At 45.0% G+C, this 14,646-nt stretch overlaps 1 protein-coding gene across 1 annotated transcript in view; it reads right to left on the bottom strand.

Annotated features, from left to right (window-relative positions):
* Zzz3 (zinc finger ZZ-type containing 3) overlaps positions 1-11,394 on the bottom strand; it is a 69,101-nt gene extending 57,707 nt beyond the window's left edge. The window contains exon 1 of the mRNA XM_059266469.1: positions 11,291-11,394. The gene's annotated coding sequence lies outside the window, so the exon portion shown is untranslated. The remainder of the gene's footprint in view (positions 1-11,290) is intronic.
* Positions 11,395-14,646: the final 3,252 nt, after the last annotated feature.

Here is a 14,646-nt window from a genome sequence, read left to right as displayed (position 1 = left end):
AAAAAAGAAAGGGGGATATGATATGACAATATAGGATATAGATATGATAAAATAAAAGGATTGCTGAACCTTTTAAACAGCAACTTGTTTAAAATGTTTTACATTAGTATAGATTTTAGTTTATTGATACAAATTCAAAGTCAATTTTGTTATGTTACATATATTTCTACTCTCATTTATGGTATTATGTTTATATAATTCATTTAAATTGTAATGGATAATTAAGAGATACAGATTAATAATTAATCTTCTCTGATAGTCAAACTTATAGTCATATTGAGTTTTCTAGATATACATAGATATAATTCAATTAGGTATATATAGATATAATTCAACTAGGTAGGTAATCGTCAAACTCTTCAAAGACATACAGAATATGGCATTTAAAATGTTTTAAAAACTTAAGACTTTCCTGGACAATGAGACATGTCTGCTCCTGGCAGCACCGATTTACTTCAGAGAGAAAGATGGGTGTCAAAGACACTCTATATGGAGTTTATCTTCTTTTTGGCAAAAATAGTCATTTGGGCAAGAAACTGTTCTTGCCTGGACTGCTTGACAAAATGTTGTATCGACTAGACATGCAGGACCCATAGGAATGTGACCACTGAACTTTGCTTGACAAAATGGTCCTTCAGATTCCTGCTTCACAGAAGAAACTGCCAGACATTCTAGAGGACACAGAGAGAAGTAACTGAGAGACTCTAGGCCTGTGGGCTGAAAATGAATGCCCCAAGCCAGCTGTCACTATCATTCTAGATTTTTGGAAGTTGCTCTTCCTGTTTACTTAGGTAGTATTATATCTTTCTGATGTCTTTGATGGAGTTGAAGACTAGAAAGGAAGGAAGGAAGGAAGGAAGGAAGGAAGGAAGGAAGGAAGGAAGGAAGGAAGGAAGGAAAGAAAAAAGAAAAGAAAAAAAGAAAAGAAATCTAACGGTAGGCCAGGCATGGTGGTGCATACCTTTAAAATCCTACTAAGGCAGAGACAAGCAGATCTCTTTTGAGTTTGAGGATAGCCTGGTCTACATAGTGAGTTCCAGAATAGCCAGGGCTAGAGAGACTATCTCAAAGACAAACTCTGTCTGTTTTGTAGGTCATTTTGTAACCCTGGCTTGCCTGGAACTCCTTATACAGATGAGGCTGGGCTCCAAATAAAGAGATCTGCCTGTCTCTGCCTCCCAAGTGCTATGACCAAAGGCATGCAGCACCACACCCAACCCAAGTTATAATTTCTTTGGATTACTCACACATTTTTCTAAACTCAATAGAAATCTGTTGTCATTTCAGTAACACTGCACTATCAGAGGTTATCAGTATGACAGCTTATACTACTCAATCACTATCTTTTTTCTCAACTTTCTGAAACCCACTTTTCTGAGAACTCCAACTAAAACTCCAAGCTGACATGGTCACTACTTATTAACTGAAACACTTCAGTGTATAGCTGTGAGCCATGGAGTCACACATGTCACTGTGTGACACGCCCTGACTGCCCATTTCTACATCAGTAGGAACCAGCAGTACTCACAAGCCTCTGCTTTATAGATTCCAACCAGAATGCACTAAGTTTATTTATAAGGAAAATACAGCTTAGAGATAAAGGGATTTGCTTAAACTTACAGAGCTAATAAGGGTTAGAGTCAGAATTTAAATTCAAGTTTCAAGCCCATGTTCTTTACATTATACCAACCAAAACCATGACTATAAAAAGGGCCCACCTACCCACAAACAGGTGTTCAATAATGGCAAATTCCAAGTCTCTCACTGCTCTTCATCAGTGATCAGAACCAGTAATTCTTTTTTTTTTTAAGCTTTATTTGAAGCTAAAGAGATGTCTCAGCAGTATAAGAGCACTAGCTGTCCTTTCAGAACACCCACACAGCAGCTCACAACCATCTGTGACTCTAGCCCCAGGAGATCTGATACCCTCTTCTGGTCTCTGCAGGCGTTGCATGCACAAATGCACAGACATACATGCAGGCAAAATACACACACACAAAAGTAAAGGGGAAATAATTCTTACAAAAGCTTTATTATGAGTTTTAAGCCTGATGCCTGCAGAGGTCAGAAAAGGGTGCCAGGTCCCCTGGAAATGTAGTTCCAGATGGTTGTGAACTACCGTATGGGTGATGAGAACTGAACCCAGGTCCTCTGCAAGAGCAATAGCTCTTAACCTCAGAGTCATTTCTCCAATCCCAATTCTTTTCAATTTTTAAATTTATCAGCAAAAATAAAAACTTAGAAAATGCTATGATAATTTTTATTAGTAGTGTATTGTTATTTGATCCACAAAGTAAAAATCTCAAAATTATGCCAAACCTACTCTTCAAACTCTTCAGTGTTAAGGAACCTCTTGCACGGAAGCAGGATAGAAGACAGGGAAATTATGGAGACATGGGAAGAAAAGGAGTCCACCATCACAGAGTCTGAGTGGAGTCTCTCAGTAGCTGAGAAGCAACTTCAGCAATTAACATTTGCTATTAAGGCTGCCAACACATCTTTCATATACAGATAGTTTATGCTGATGTAGCAATGACCTAAGCTTGAGGCCTGAATATCCAGGACCTTGGGCAAGGCCTCATTCCTTTCCCCACACAGGGCCAGATAATCTACATAACAGTTTACAATAGGGTTGGAGAGATAGCTCAGTAGTTGAGAGTACCAACTGCTCTTCCAGAGGACCTGGGTTCAATTCCTAGCACCAATATGATACTTCATATAACATTCTATAACTCCAGTTTCAGGGGATCTGACACCCTCTTCGGCCTCCAAGGTACACATACACATAAATTAAAATAATTAAAAAAAAAAACTATTAACAACAAGGTATCTACTTTCCCGTAACCCCATGGACTAGACTTCTCTATCAATTATAATTCTATTAGGCACCTTTAAGGACAAATCAGTGATAATATAGTAACTTTCAATGCAACCAAAATCCTATAAAAACCAAGAACTCATCTTGAAGCAGCCCACCAGTGAGCTCCGCTCCAGTATGCCTTACTTTCTTCTGAGTACCTTTTTGGCCTGACTGTCATGCTGAAACCTGCGGTAAAACATCTTTAACAAAATTTACAATTCTGTTTCACTAGCTGGCTAGTCCTGAAATTCTTCAGTGTCAAAAGCCACAAATCCTAGTTCAACAGGACTCAAGGTCCCTGAAATTCTAGGGGAACTCCTCAGGCTGCTGAGGATAACAGTGTGGGAATCGCGCCTGCCTCTCTACCCCCAAACACTGACAGCAGAGCCATAAAAACCCAGGAGTTCAAAGATGTAAGAAGTCAGGTATGGCAGGGGTTGGTGGCACAGCTCTGTCATCTCAGCATGGCACATGGGAGGCTGACGACGACGACAAGCTTGAGGCTAGTCTGGGTGCCTAAAGACACCTTGTCTCAAAACGCAAAATGACAAAAACTCTCGAACCAAGCAGGGTGCAGTGGTACATGCCATGATCCAGCAGTTGGTAGGTTGGGGCAGATTTTCTGTTCAGAACCATCTGGGACTACATAATAAAATTCCATCTCAAAAACAAAACAAAGTAAAACAAACCAACCTTTTAAATGATTTATGAAGCATGGCAAACTTTGAGAACCTGTGCCTTACAGTTACAAATTAATCAAAAATTTCTTGGTCAAATCAAAGTCGGCTAACAGAAAGAAAAGTATGCAAGTAGCTAAGGTCAAGCCAGATAATGCTGTGACTAGTTCACCAACACTAGCATTTGTGGGTCGACTATGATAGTACACATATGGAATCCCAACACCTGGAAGACGGAGACAAGATCAGGAATTCAAAGTCATCCTCAGCTACACAATGAGTTTGAGGCTAGCCTGGGCAACATGAGCTGCCACCCCTCACCCCTAAGGCATTTATTAACTGAGTATAGCTGAAGAGAAAAACATTTGCTCAAAGACCAGGGTTTCATCACTAGTAACACACACATTTATTTGAGATTGGTAAACAACTCTGTAACAATCAAATGTCACTCTGTCCTCTATTATCCGTAATATAATGTTCTCCTAAATGTTCCATCAAAACCAGACAGAGCTGGAGAGAGCTCAGCAGTTAAGAGTGCTTAAATGATGTGCAAAAACACAGTAAGAAAGCAAAGTGGTAGGAAATTACAAAAGAATAGTTTCTGCTAAGAAAGTTGCACTTACATCAGAAGGTAGCCTGAAAGAGACACTAACTTGGTAAGGGTCTCCCATGATTCATATTTGCATAGCTGCTTAAAATGCAACTTTATAATCTGCACACTACTATTTACATAAATATTTTGAATGTAGAACAGCTTTAATTTAAATTAGGACTTTTTCTTGGTGGAATCTCTCAATAGTCTTTATAATAACTGAAGATTCTACAAGCAACCCCCAAAATTGGCACAGGAATCACTACTACCTGAAGAATTCCAAGAATGTAAAGCAAGCTACCAAGTAATGAAAAGGCACTAGCTGCTCAGGACTGCTAGACTCAAGTCTTCAGAACAAAATTAAGTTGGGGGAGCAGCTGAGGTACTGATGTAAGGCAGTACTGACAGAAACTAAAAATACACTGTTTACTTAAACCCCATTAAAACAAACGTGTTCTACCAGTCCAAATGCACAGGCAGCTTTTCTCTGCAGCCCCTCATCCTTCCTGGAAACTATGACTGTCTTTAGAAAAACGTCTAAGTTAGTGTTGAGATTCCATCTCAGGTTACAAAATGAAGTGATGATAAAGTAGATGAATCTCACGATGTTGAGTGAAAACAGTCAAACACAATGAAGCACACACTCTACACTGAGTAGTAAACAAGACATTGTGTGGTCCTGGACATCAAAATTATAGTTCTCCAGGGGAGGAAAGGATGGTTAATAGCCAGAGGAAGGGTACAAGAGTTTCTGGGTTTTTCGAATACCCTGCTTCTCAGCGATATCTATCAGTATGCCCAGCCTGTGAAAATCCACTTAGCTGTGGACTTGTGAAAACTTTCTATGTATATCACACTTTTACATGTTCAAAAACAGGGAGGGGAAAAAGACAAAATGTCTCCCCACAAGCAAAGAAACATTACTGTAAAAACAAGTTTATACTTAGTGGGAATAGTTCAGGTAAGAACTTTAGGTGTATGAAGGAGACTAGTAATAAGTGGTAGAGCACTTGCCTAGCACGGGTGAGGCTTGGGGGTGGGGAGATGATAGGTCTGGAGTAAAGGCTGGATAGTACAGAAAAGTATTACAACTAAGTGTGGAAGCACAGGCTCATAATCCTAGCATTTGGGAGGTGGAGGCATGAGGTTCAAAAAAGTGTAAGACCTTAAGCTATGTGGCAAGTTCGAAGCCAGCCTGGGGTACATAACCCTGGAAAGAGAGAGAGAGGAAAAGCATGAGGGACATGTTTGTTTTGGGGGTGGCGGGGAAGGGGGGAATAAAAAAAAGAAACAAAAAAGGAAGGGCATGACTACTCCTAGGTATGGTGGAGCAAAATGTTTATTATAGATAAAAGGGAAAGCATAGCCACAGGCAGAGACATCTGGGAGAGTCTGAGAGAACATGTCCCTGAGCCAGGCCATGTGAATTTGGGGAAGGGAAAGGGGAGTGCCAGGACATCAAGAGGATAAAGGCTAGACCAAAGGACCAGGTTACCAAAATGGCTGGATTATACAGGGAAGGGCAGCTGGGGGAAGAGCAGCCCAGCTACTGGGCTGGAGAAGTTTAAGGTAGGGGGTAGGGTTTGCCAGCCATTCCCTGTACAGGTAGGGATGGAGGGATAGTGGGAAAACCTGGTGGGGCACATCTGCTTTGACATGTTAAATAGGCACCCCAGCTAGCCATCTGTCCAGGGTTCCTGAGACCTAACAGGGAGGTAATCAGTTCTTAAAGAGATGCTAATAAGGTAATTTCACAAAACATACATCTTTTCCAAGAAAATAATCCTGACAAGTAACACATCCATATTTCACTTCATTTATGAAGAACATAAACTTGATTTCTTTTCCTTTTTTTTGGGGGGGGGGGAGTGAGACAGGATTTCTTTGTATAGTCCTGGCTTTCCTGGAACTAGCTCTGTAGACTAGGCCAGCCTTGAACTCACAGAGATCTGCCTGCCTCTGCCTCCCAAATGCTAGGATTAAAGGTGTGCACCACATCGCCTAGCACATAAACTTGATTTCTAAGTGGTAAGTGTGTAAGAAAGCAAAATGAGGCGGGGAATTAGTTGAATGGTAAAGTTTGACCCTCAGTACTAAAGGAAGAGGAGGAAGAGGGAAAAAAGAAAAGTATAACAGACAGGTTCCATCAACTAAAAATCAACTAGTTGGGCCTTCAAGATGGATCACTGGATAAAAGCACTTGCCGTCAAGTCTGACAACCTGAATTCAATCTGAAACCCCTATGGAAGGAGAGAACCACCATCTCCCCAAAAGCTGTCCTGTAACTTCCACATACAAGGCCTCTCTCTTATTAAGTGATGTGTGAAATACTTGATTTACCAATGGTTTAGGGCCCAGAATCTCTGCCATATTACAAATTACTGAGCTCCCTGTTGCTTAATAAACGTTAGATGAAGGACTCTTAATGTGTAAGAACGTTAAGTTTAAAAAATAAAAGACACAGGGCTACGGAGAGAACCCATCTTGGAAAAACTACAATAATACAAAAGACACAAGTGGGAAGGCACACCAGCAGACCCGCCATCCCTTGTTCGCTGGAGGAAAAGCAGCTCCGGGCCAGCCTCCAGTGGAGGCCCTTCTGCAAAACACTAGTGGGCGGGGAAGGCAGATAACTGGGACTAGAGCTGAGTAGAGTAACGCACATCTAGCATGCTTCAAGTCCTAGAGTCAACTCCCAGCACTACAAAAACGGGGAGCAGGGGGAATAAACAACTAGCTTGACCTATCATGCAACACTGTCCTCCTCACTTCTCTGACAAGATAGAAATTATCATACAACACTACACACAGAGTGACTACTTGAGTAGAAAACAGGAAGGTAAGAAATGCAATGTCAAACAAACACGCCAAGTCCAGACAGCCAGTTTCAGAAGCCACACCCCTTCTGGGCCTTTGCAGTGTTGACTAATAGACACACACATATTCTTCTCTAGTATGACAGTGGTTACCAAAGTACTAATTACAGAAAATTATACAAAAAAATGTATCACATTTATACTAAATACTGCCAGAACACTACCATAATACTCAACTGACACTTACAGTTTAATGTCAAACTCAATTTTTGTTTGAAATTAGTTTTCTTTTTAAAGCACCTGCCACATTTTCATTGACATTTTTGGCCATGTACTTTACTATAATCTGCATGAACAATGACTGCACGCAAAATACTTTTCTCCTCTTTCTTAAATTTTCTCAACTGCGAAATAAATTATCTGTAAAAGACAGATAATTTACAAAATTTACCACCAAAAACAGTTTGTAAAGCAACAGTTGCAAGAGATTTCTTATTCTTATTTACTTAAGGTTTTTCGAGGAACGGTTTCTCTGTGTAGCCCTGTCTGTCCTAGAACTCATTCTGTAGTCCAGGCCAGTCTCAAATGCAGATTCACCTCTCTCAGCCTCCCAAATCCTGGGATTAAAGGCATGCATCATCATGTCCCAAGGAAGATTTCTTATTCTCCAACCCACACAACGGACCAATCACAATTATGCTCAACTTAGGCAGACAGCTTTGCAAAAGCAATGGCACAAGTGTGACCTCCAAGACACTGCTGCCTTCTCTTCCCTCTGGGTATCTCAAGGACGGGGTTTCACTCTGTCAGTGTCAAACTCAGTGATCCAATCCTTCCTCACCCTTCTGAGTGCTGGGATTACAAGCACGAGTCAATAGTCTACCTAACTAAATACTCCACAAAATTTCAATTAAATATCTACTTCATCTACTGACCATTATCACAAGTGACACCTAGTGTAATCTAAAGATGAACTGCAGAACTGTCTAAGAAACATCAAGAGCTGGGAATAACGGTTCACCCTACAGTCACAACCCTTTGAAGACAGAGGTGGGAATATTGCCATGAGTTCAAAGCCAGCATGGTCTGCACATAAGTGCCAAGCTAGCCAAGGCTACACAGTGAGAATCTGCCCCAAAATAAACTAACAATCCTCCCCACACCCCACCTCTACCCCAAAAGGAAGAACTTGTCAATTCAAGTTTCCCCCTCTATTATGACCCTGCCTATTCTTGGGTTCTGGCTCCTGCATATCTACGTCGCTCCCTTTCTGTACAACTTTTACAGTTCCATTTCACTGTCAAACTATACTTATCTTTTCTATATCATAACTCAACAGGTCTATTCCTCAACATTCCAACCTGCACTAGACTGAGTTTAAAAAACAAACAAACAAGAACACTGCTTGAGTCGTTACTGTAATGGGTTTGATAAACACAGGAGAATTTATGTTTAGTAATGAATGTCTGCAGTCTCAGAATTCCAGAGACTGGGGCAAGAGGTTCTTAAATTCCAATAAAGCCTAAGCTATATTATCTAGTTTTTTAAAAAATTAAAATAAAACTCTATGGCTGTTAAGTTTTTTTTTTTCAGAAGAATAATGACAAAAACAATAGATACTTAGCCTTTTCTAATTTAAGTGGATGTTAATATTAACTACTGAGGTCTATCATGCTAGTGAGTTTACTAAAGTGCATGGTCAGAGCTGTCACTCTGAGGAGCTAGAAGAGACAACTCAGCACTTACAGCTCTCCCAGAGGCCCTCTGGTTCCTAGCACTCTCATGGCTGCTCACAACCACCTGTAAGTCCAGGGACTGTGTGTGACACCCTCTTTCTGACCTTCATGGCGTCTTCACACATCTGGTGCATAAACATTCAAAGAGGCACATACACTTAAAATGCACATTTTCTTTAAACTAAAAAAAATTTAAAAAGAACCACTACTTTAATTGTGCTAGTAAACAAAATTTCTGGAAACCTCCAAAGGATTGACATGATTTTAGGTCAGAATATATAATATATAATTACAAAATATAAATGTTAAAAATTATAAATCTCAAGTGACAAAATAATTTCCTTAAATCTTTGTTTTACAGACTTCCTGTGCAAAGCTCCCAGCACCCCAGAACATTTCCACTACAAATAGCTGTTTTTGGAGAAATTCAACACATACCACCAAAGCATCCACACTCAATTAAGAAAGTGTGCCCAGGAGTCCTGACAGAATTGTCACTAAAAACCTTTTCTCTAGTAGATAATTTGCTGTTTGCTAATGCTGTGGTAGTTTATTTTAAAAACAGCCCTCCAACTTAGCTCCCCTTCCTAAATAGACTAACTAAGGCATGGAACACAGTGACCAGGTACAGGGTAAAAAAGTGAGCCTGGTAAACTATAACAAGGAATATTTTACTCTACCTTTTGGTAAAAGGTATAACTATACTTTTGTAGTTTAAAAACAGAGAGATCAGTCAGGTGGTGATGACGCACAACTTTAGAACCAGCACCTGGGAGGCAGAGGCAGGAGGATCTCTGTGAGTTGGAAGCCATCCTGGTCTACAAAGTTGAGTTCCAGGACAGCAAGGGCTATAAAGAGAGACCCTGTTTTGAAAAACAAAGCAAAATACAGATGGCTTGGTGGTTAAGGGCGTTTACTACTCTACTGGAGGTCCAGAGTTCGGATCCCACATCTACTTTGAGCAGCTTACAAACTCCTAGAAGAGCAAGCAGCTCCTGGGGAATCAGAGACAGCCTCTTCTGCCTCCATAGGCAACCGCGCACATGTTCACATACAGTGGCCAAGACCTGTGTGTGCTGGGTGTGATGGCAAGCTGAGACTGGAGGACTCCTGCAAGTTCTGGGCCTCTCTAGTCAGCTCTACAACTCTACAGCATCCTGGGCTACAAAATGAGCCCATTTCAGAAAAGGAAAAGGGCGGGGGGGGGGGGGGGGGGGGAGATAAATTGTGAATGAATTATCTGGTTTCCCGATTGTGCAACTTCCACACTTCTGAATACAAACAAACGAAAACGAATATAGTAAACTCACTTAAGAGTAGATATTTGAAGTGGAAAGTGATTCACTTATGAAGACATACCTCAAACTTAAGTAGCAAGAGTAGCAGGATTTTAATTAAAACAATCATGTACTATTTTATGCAACCTAAAACCACCACCCCAGAATATCAAAATGGTAACCTCAATAACACTAAAAAGCAAAGCCCTACTGATGGGAGTTAATAAGCATGAACATAACAACGATTTTATTCTGACCTCAGATACTGTCAGGGAAGAAGGGGATTCCAAACATTGCCAAAGCTACTGTCAACAGCCAGGGCACTGAGAACTTCTCAATGGCCAAGTGAGTAAGTGATGCCCAGACACAAGGGGAGATGCTCGGCGCTCTGCTAGGCTACAGAACAGTAAACAGGGCTGGAATGCTTTAGAAAAGGGTAACTGGGCAAAACTGGCACCTCGGCAGAGGGGGCAGTGTCGGCCGCGGCGGCGGGCTGGCCGCGGGGCCGGCGGGGAGCGTTCGGCAGGTGGCGGGCGCCTGGGGGCGGGAGGAGCGCAGCGCGGCGACGGCCAGTCCGCACAGCCGCCGGCGACGGGGCGGCGCGCGCGGCGAGGCTCCCGGCGGCCGGGCGCGCGCCCCGGCCCCTCCCCGACAACTTGCCTGCTGGAAAAGAGTTGCAGGTCCCAGGTCCCCGGAACCCGGGGATCCGCCATCCAGCACAACCGCTCTGCCAACAAGGTCCCGCGAGAGTCGGGAGATCTCGCGATACAGACCCACTAGCATCTCGCGGGCGTGCTCGGGCACCAACATGGCGGCGAGGGGGGGAAGAGAATCCCACTACTTCGGGATTTGGAAAAAAGTGTGCTTCCTTCTCGGACTGGAGAGCCGCGGACGCACGGGAGGAGGGGCAAGCCTTCCCCGCCCTGCGCGTCTCCTCGGAGTGCCCCGCGGCGGGAGAAGGGCCGGAAGCCGCTCCGAGCCCTCCGCTGGCCGCAGCGCCCGCACACCAAACCCAGCCCGACCTCAGCCGGCCGCGCCGCGGGTCACGTGGCCGTCACGTGGGCCGCGCGGCGCGCGCGCCCGGCGTCCCCGCCGCCCTCCCCGCCCCCTCGGCCGCGCACGCGCGCGCCCGGCCCACGTGGGGGCGCCGCCGCCGCCGCCGCCGCCGCCGCCGCCGCCGCCGCCGCCGCCGCCGCCGCCGCCGCCGCCGCCGCCGCCGCAGCCACCCCCCTCCCGGCGCTCGTCCGGGGGGCTCCGGGCCCGCGCGCCGCCGCCGCGCGCCTCCTCCGGCCCCTCCGGCCGCCCCGCCGCGCGCCCCGGGGACCCGCTCACCTCCCGCGTCGGGCCGGCCGCTCGGGGAGGCGCCGCCCGCGTGGCCGCCCTCGGCCCCCGCCGCGCACTGGCTCGAGCGCCCTCCCTCCGCCGCAGGAAGCTCCACGGCGGCGCCGCGGCGCTTCCAGGTGGGTCCCCGCCTCCCGCTCCTCCACTTCCCGCAGCAGCCGCGGCTCCTTCCGGTCCCCTCCTTCCTCGGGCTGGAGACGCGTGGTGCCGGGCGCTCACCGCGCCACCTGCCGGTGGCCGCGGCCGCTGCAGCGACGAGGGCGCCGCCGGCCAGCGGCTCCCCGCGTGGGCTGAGCCCTGTTACCTGCCCCGGAGGGAGGCAGCCCCGGCGCAGCCATGCTCTCCTCCGCACGGATGCGCAGCCCCGCGCGCAAGCGCCCACCTCCAGCCTTTGCTCAGGCCCTTCCCTGAGGCAGGTCGCTTGCCCAGAGTCCCAGCTCCTCCGCGTCTCCCTTGTTTCAGGTCTCTTCTGGAGTCTCCCTCAGAGGGGCTGTCCAGACCACTCCGAGGTTCCGAAGAGCACACCTGCACTACTGCTTTTACTCTGCGTACTTTTAAACAGCGTGTCTACCCTTTATTTGTAAGTGTTCTCCCCACCAAGAACCTAGTATCTCCAAAGGCAGGGCATCTTAACTTTTCTCCGTGCCTTTTTCCGACAATTGTGTCTAGCACCAAGTATGGAACTCAGGTGTATTTATGTAGCTCAGCGTGCGCTTACCCTGCGTGAAGCTCGTGAGTTTCATCTCTAACACCTGCCTTCGAATATACTATGCCCACCTTCAGTAATGGAGGCAAGCATTTTCTCCATCAACCATCACTTCTGAGCCGTGGAAATGCTGACCTAAACCTCTGGCTGTTTGATTATGTTCCAAAAATACCAAGTCCACGGGTGGAATCTGTTAATTGGGGCTCTTCACAACAGTAAACTACTGCTTCAGTGCCTGTGTTTTCCTTAGCTGAAGCAGTTGTTTTGTTTTTCTAAGCGAGTGGATATCTGTGGTTTCTTTTCAATGGCTGGTAAGTTATTGAATCATTAAAGTGTCATGTATTTGTTTAGTTTCCAATTCAACTCAAAGTAACAGCTACCCAAGATAAAGGATACCAATCATGTTGTACTGATAATCACATCTATAATCTTACATTGCCTTAGTCTTTTTAGTAGTTGGGTCTGTAAGGCCTCACCAGAACACATCCCTGCCATACTTTTTAGTGAACTCTGTTGGAATAGGCATAGATATAAAAATACATGGTTTCCCTACCAAATTCTGTCCATAATAGCTTTATATACAGGGCAGTATGCTGCCGACATAGGATAGCTACTATTGGGATGGTCGGAACTTTCCTGTTTGCTGTCCAGAGCCAGCCACCAGTTGACAGCTCCAGCCACGGCATTGTCACACTGCATCATCTGTTTCCAAGAGAACTGATCATTGTAATTTAAAAGTCTTGTCATTTATTCCAACTTGCATCCATTCTGAAGGAGCATCCCATCTGTATAACCCAATGGACTAGATGAGGCACTCTGTTCAGATCTAGTTCAACTTTTTTTCTCCTCCAAGAATGATACCGAGAGCATTCTCTTTTAAGTCTCTGCACTAGTGTGTAAATATCTGCTATCAGAGAAACCCAACCTATGACCTTGCTCACATTTGTTGACAAAACACATATTACAATTTGGAGTTTGTTTTCATTGAGACAACACCTTCTATATAGTCCAGGCTGATTTACTTTTTTTTTTTTTTTTTTTTCCCCTGAGACAGAGTTTTTCTGTGTAACAGCTGTGGCTGTCCTGGAACTCTGTAGACCAGGCTGGCCTCGAACTCACAGAGAATCTGCCTGCCTCTGCCTCCTGAGTGCTGCGATTAAAGGCCTGTGCCACCGCTGCCCAGCCCAGGCTGATTTACAACTCCATATATAGCTTGGAACTCTTGATTTTTCTGCCTCTGCCTCACAGTGCTAGAATTTTAGGCTACCAAGCAGAATTGAGGCCAGCCTGAGCTACGTAAGGCCATGTCTGAGAGAAAGAGAGATGAGAGGTCTAAACTTCTCCATTTACAAACCAGGCCTAAATTTCAGTTTCTTAAACAAAGGGCTATTAGTCAACACCACAGACAGCAGGGATGAGGGAGGGAGCACATACAAGGCCTGAGTCCGCCCCACAGTATTTTAAAGCAATGACCAAATAAGGACAGTTCCGGCAAACCTCTCAAAACATGTCCAAAGATAGTAAAACTAACCTCAGCCAATCAAAAGTATACTAGTGTAACTGTTGCCTGCTTGATCAGTCACATTCAAGGTGACCTAACTGTTCCTGGAATATCCCTAGCTGTGCTTAAAGGGAGCCTGTGTGCTCCTCTTGAGGTGCCATTTTGTATAAATGGTTGACTCTGCATTCTGGTAAATTCTGCAGAATAAACACTCTTTGTTTTTACATATTATTCAAGTCTGGAGTCTTCCTTCAGCAATTCACAGATCTTTACATTTGGGGGCTCATCCGGGATCACTGAGGACCCTCAACTCTATAGTAGAGCATTTTAGGGGAGTACATTTTGTACTCCGCTGATCGATGAGTCTGGGTGTGTCTTTGGTCTGCTGTCCAGACACAATCTGGAGGCCTAGGGAGGTAGGGCAGATGTGGCTTAACTTCTTCCCAGAGGGGAGGGGGTTCTGTTGGAACCTGAAGGCTCCGCTCTGGTGGAGCCAGAGAACTCCAGTCTGACTTTGGTTTTGATAGTCAATGACTGTTGCTCCTGTATGGCAGAGCCTGGTTGTGAAATAGGCCACTGTCTACAACATTCTGGTCTTTCCCAGACTCCGGTGGGTTTGTCGTGTGTGTGTGTGTGTTTAACACAAATCTTAAAAGGTCTTACAAAACAAAAAAGCCTGGGGCCAGAAAACTGAGTGATCAGAGAAACAGAACAAGCCACAGCTAACCTCACCTCGCCAACTCCTCAGCTGATCTTGTTTCCTCAGACTGAAAGCCTCTGAGTCCTCACCCAAATGGATCTCAGCTGAACTGCTTAAAAGCCTCTACTTCCTGGTCCTCACACCTTATATACCTTTCTGCTTCCTGCCATTACTTCCTGGGATTACTTCCCAAACAAAGGCATGAGATCTCAAGTGCTGGGATTAAAGGTGTGTACCACCACACCTGGCTCTGTTCCCCATGTGGCCTTGAACTCACAGAGATCCAGACAGATCTCTGCCTCCTGAGTACTAGAATTAAAGGTGTGTGTGCCACCACTGTCTGGCCTCTATGTCTAATCTAGTGGTTGTTCTGTTCTCTGACCCCCAGATAAGTTTATTAGGGTACACTATTACGGTACACAATATATTGGGGCACACAA

Source organism: Peromyscus eremicus, chromosome 6 (genome assembly GCF_949786415.1).
Source record: "Peromyscus eremicus chromosome 6, PerEre_H2_v1, whole genome shotgun sequence".
Classification (NCBI taxonomy): Eukaryota; Metazoa; Chordata; class Mammalia; order Rodentia; family Cricetidae; genus Peromyscus; species Peromyscus eremicus.
This window is presented reverse-complemented; position numbering and strand designations above follow the sequence as displayed.